The 4,622-nt window shown below is 44.7% G+C and overlaps 1 non-coding gene across 1 annotated transcript; it reads right to left on the bottom strand.

Moving 5' to 3' along the window:
- Positions 1-575: 575 nt before the first annotated feature.
- On the bottom strand, positions 576-679 carry LOC127671375 (U6 spliceosomal RNA). Its single transcript, XR_007974736.1, has one exon. It is a non-coding gene; the product is annotated as a U6 spliceosomal RNA (small nuclear RNA).
- Between the last annotated feature and the right edge of the window lie 3,943 nt (positions 680-4,622).

A 4,622-nucleotide genomic window follows, 5' to 3' on the forward strand; every position in this document is an offset into this window, starting at 1 on the left:
TTTTATTCGACATATTCTTATTTACATCTCAAATGATTTCTCCTTTCCTGGATCCCCCCACCCCAAAAGTCCCATAAGCCCTCTTCCCTCCCCCTGTTCCCCAATCAACCCCTTCCTGCTTCCCTGTCCTGGTATTCCCCTACACTGCTGCACTGAGCCTTTCCAGGACCAGGGGCCACTCCTTCCTTCTTCTTGGGCATCATTTGATATGTGAATTGTGTCTTGGGTATTCTGAGCTTCTGGGCTAATATCCAGTTATCAGTGAGTGCATACCATGTGTATTCTTTTGTGATTGGATCACCTCACTCAGGATGATATTCTCCAATTCCACCCTCTTGCCTAAGAATTTCATGAATTCATTGTTTTTAATAGCTGTGTAGTATTTCATAGTGTAAATATACCACATTTTCTGTATCCATTCCTCTGTTGAGGGACATCTGGGTTCTTTCCAGCTTCTGGCTATTATAAATATGGCTGCTGTGAACATAACGGAGCCTGTGTTCTTATTACGTGCTGGGGAATCCTCTGGGTATATTCCCAGGAGTGGTATAACAGGGTCTTCCGGTAGTATCATGAAAAATATGGAACACTCCATTAATTTGCGTGTCATCCTTGTAGAGGGGCCATGCTAATCTCTGTATTGTTCCAATTTTAGTATATGTGCTGCCGGAGCGAGCACTAGAGAGGATTTTCTAGGGACCAAAAGTCATAGGCTATGGGCAAAAGGCAAAAGTATGTAGTAGTTTCCAAGCCCATGAGAGGCAAATTTCTTAGCCATTATCAGTCCCTTCTGACAGCCATTTATCCTGTAGAGGCTGGACATCCTAGAATATAACAGGCACTGGGCGGTGGTGGCTCACGCCTGTAATCCCAGCACTTGGGAGGCAGAGGCAGGCAGATTTCTGAGTTCGAGGCCAGCCTGGTCTACAGAGTGAGTTCCAGGACAGCCAGGGCTATACAGAGAAACCCTGCCTTGAAAAAAAACCAAATCCAAAACACAAAAAGAATATAACAGGCAAGTGCTAATAGTTTGGGAGATAGATAGATAGATACATACATACATACACATACATACATAAATACATACAAACATAAATCTTTTAAAATTGTGTTTGGAGCCAGGCGTTGGTGGCTCATGCCTTTAATCCCAGCACTTGGGAGACAGAGGCAGGTGGATTTCTGAGTTCGAGGCCAGCCTGGTCTACAGAGTGAGTTCCAGGACAGACAGGGCCACACAGAGAAACCCTGTCTCAAAACAAAACGAAACAAAACAAAAACAAAGAAAACAAACTGTGTTTGGAACAAGTTAAGACTGTCCAGACCCCAATCTTGGTATGTAGGAAATCCCTTGAGAGCCCTGAGGGAGTTAGGAGAAAAGGAGTCTTCCAAGACTAGTGAGGTTGTTTGCCAGTCTGTTACCCTGGAAACCTGTGTTTATGGGAGTATTTCCCCACCTTACCCATCCCCCAAACACACTCCTTTAATTACTCATAAGTTTCTAGAAGCCATATGGGAAGTGATAGCCAGGACTGTGCACAGCTGGAACAGCTTAGTGTCCAAGGAAGTAGGAGGGGCTTAGGGTGGATGACTCAGGGACTGGGCAGGCACATTCTGTTCCCATGATGCCCCAAAATCCTGTATCTTCAATTCTTCCCAAAGCTTGAAGAACCACTCATAAAAGATTCTCTTGACAGGGGATTCCTGGGGTCCTCAGCTTGCAGACCACCAAGGCAGCACAAGGTGCCCAGGGAGGAAGAGAGAGAAAAAAGGAGATTCAGGGCTCTCTCGCTTTCTGGGATGGCAGGGAAGTGATAAATACAGCAGGGTTTTGCTCCTTCCGAGAATGGTGAACATCTCTTTCACAAAATGCTGATCTGCAGCTTCTTTATGTATGAAAGCGCTTTGGTCTTTTGATCTCTTTCTGTGACCCCAGGAAACAGTTGTGTCCTGAGGTTCGAAAATCTGTTTGGCTCCCTTCCTGCTGACAAAGGTTCACTAGAGAGCTGGCAAGGGAAAGAGGCTAGCTCTCTCCTCTCTCTGGCTCCCTCTTCACAGATGGGGAGGCTGGCTCCATTTGTGCTGGCCAGCAGCTAGCGAGGGTTGTGGGGACCTAAGACCAGTCTAGCACGGGAGAGGCAGCAGCCAGTGTCCTTTACCTCATGTCTGCTCCTAATTTACTTAAAGGAAAGAGGGCTTCCATTGTTGCGCGTTAAGTTAGTGTTTGGAGAAGGATGGATATTCGGTACAAATTCTTTCTACCTCAGAAAGGAAAAGAGAACTAAAGGACCCAAAAATGACATAGGGGCCAGGTTTGGTGATTTCATACCTGTGGTCAGGAGTTCAAAGAACTCCTCAGGTACATAGCGAGTGTGAGACCCTGTCTCCGTGGGTAAGAGGACCACAGTTGCATTAGCAGCATCCAGATGGAAGCTCACAATTGCCTGCTCTTCCAGTTCCAGAGGATCCAATGCCCTCTTAGGCCCTCCACCTGCACCAGGTATCCAAGTGGTGTACAGACATAGATGCTGCCAAAACATCGGTACAAATAAGATAAAAAAAATTTTAAATTTGATCTGGGAGTGGTGGCACACACCTTTAGTCCCAGCACTCAGGAAGCAGAAACAGATAGATTTCTGATCTGAGTTCGAGGTTAGCCTGGTCTTCATAGTGAGTTATGGGACAGCCAAGGCTACACAGAAAAACTATGTTTTTGTTTGTTTGTTTGTTTGTTTGTTTGTTTGTTTGTTTTGAGACAGGGTTTCTCTGTATAGCCCTGGCTGTCCTGGAACTCACTCTGTAGACCAGGCTGGCCTCAAACTCAGAAATCTGCCTGCCTCTGCCTCCCCAAGTTCTGGGATTAAAGGCGTGCACCACCACTGCCCGTCAAGAAAAACCATGCCTTGAAAGGAAAAGAAAAATCACTGGTCCTCTCCCAGAGGACCCCAGTTTTATTCCCAGAACCCACATGGTTGCTCACAAGTATCTCTAACTCTAGTCCCAGGGGATCTGATCTCCTCTCTAACTTCACAGGGATACTACACACACACACACACACACACACACCACACACACACAGTATACAGACAGACATGCAAGCAAATCACCCAAATATATAAAATAACAAAATAAAATAAATATTTTTAAAGACTTATTTATTTATTTCATGTATGTGGGTACACTGTTACTATCTTCAGACATGCTAGAAGAGGGTGACAGATCCCTATTACAGATGGCTGTGAGCCACCATGTAGTTGCTAGGAATTGAACTCAAGAGCTCTGGAAGAGAAGTCAGTGCTCTTAACTGCTGAGCCATCTCTTCAGCCCCCCAAAATAAATATATTTAAAGAATCCAGGTGCTGGCCAGGTGGTGGTGGCACATGTCTTTAATCCCAGCACTTAGGAGGCAGAGGCAGGCAGATTTCTGAATTCGAGGCCAGCCTAGTCTACAGAGTGAGTTCCAGGACAGCCAGGGCTACACAGAGAAACCCTGTCTCAAAAAAACCAAATCCAAAAAAAAAAAAAAAAATCCAGGTGCAGTGGTATTCGGTTTATAATCCCAGCATTGAGGATCTAGGGAGACTGCCTGATTCTTAGGGGCTCAAAAGTAAGCTCTAAGCTAATTAGAGGTCTTGTCTATAATAATAACAAGAAGAAGAAAAGGAGGAGGAGGAGGAGGAAGAAGAGGAAGGAGAAGGAAAAGAAGAAGAAGAAGAAGAAGAAGAAGAAGAAGAAGAAGAAGAAGAAGAAGAAGAAGATAATTAAAGTTCACAGTACCTGAGGTGGAAGGATCCCAAGCTTGAGACCAGTTTGACTCATAGTGAGTTCAAGACCAGCCTTGAACATACAAACAATAGCAAGCACACACACACATTGTATGCTGCTAGGTAGGAGGCTCAGTGAATACAGTCCTTGCAAAGCAAGCATGAAGACCAGTTTGGATATGTACACACTTGTAAAGGCTGAATGTGCCCAGTGAGTGGCCCATCTGTAAACCTATTACTTGAAAGGCAGATACAGGCCCTTGGAGCAAGCTGGCTAGATCAGCCAAACTGGCTAGGGAGTTCTAGGCCCAACTGAGAGATCTCACTTCCATATATAAAGTGGAAAATGACCAAGGAAGACACGAGGCATCAATCTCTGACCTTCTATGCATATGCACATGTGAGTATATGGACTTGCACATACATGTACACGTGAAAAAATCCATTGCGTGTATGTATGTATATGAGTATGTGTTTAAATGGAGATGTTACAAGACTTTCTGCCTGGTTTCTTTTAAAAGAATATTTATTTAATGTGTATGTGTGCCACATATGTGCCCAGTGCCCACAGAGGTCAGAAGAGAGTGTCGGTGTCAGATTCCCTGGTACTGAGTCATGGATGGTCATAAACCATCATATGAATCCCGGGAATTGGACCTGGGTCCTCTGAAAGAGAACAAGTCTCTTAACCACTAAGTTCTCCCTTAACTCCCCCCTCCCATCTACAAAAGTCATCGGTCAGCAGATAGGAGTACACTGAGAAAGAAATTCAGAGAACTTTGGAAACTAAGTGTTAGAATGGGTGGAGAATATCTAATCAATCTCTAGCCATAGAACAAAGAATGGTGGTCATTACAGTCT

This window comes from Apodemus sylvaticus, chromosome 20 (genome assembly GCF_947179515.1).
Source record: "Apodemus sylvaticus chromosome 20, mApoSyl1.1, whole genome shotgun sequence".
Lineage (NCBI taxonomy): Eukaryota > Metazoa > Chordata > Mammalia > Rodentia > Muridae > Apodemus > Apodemus sylvaticus.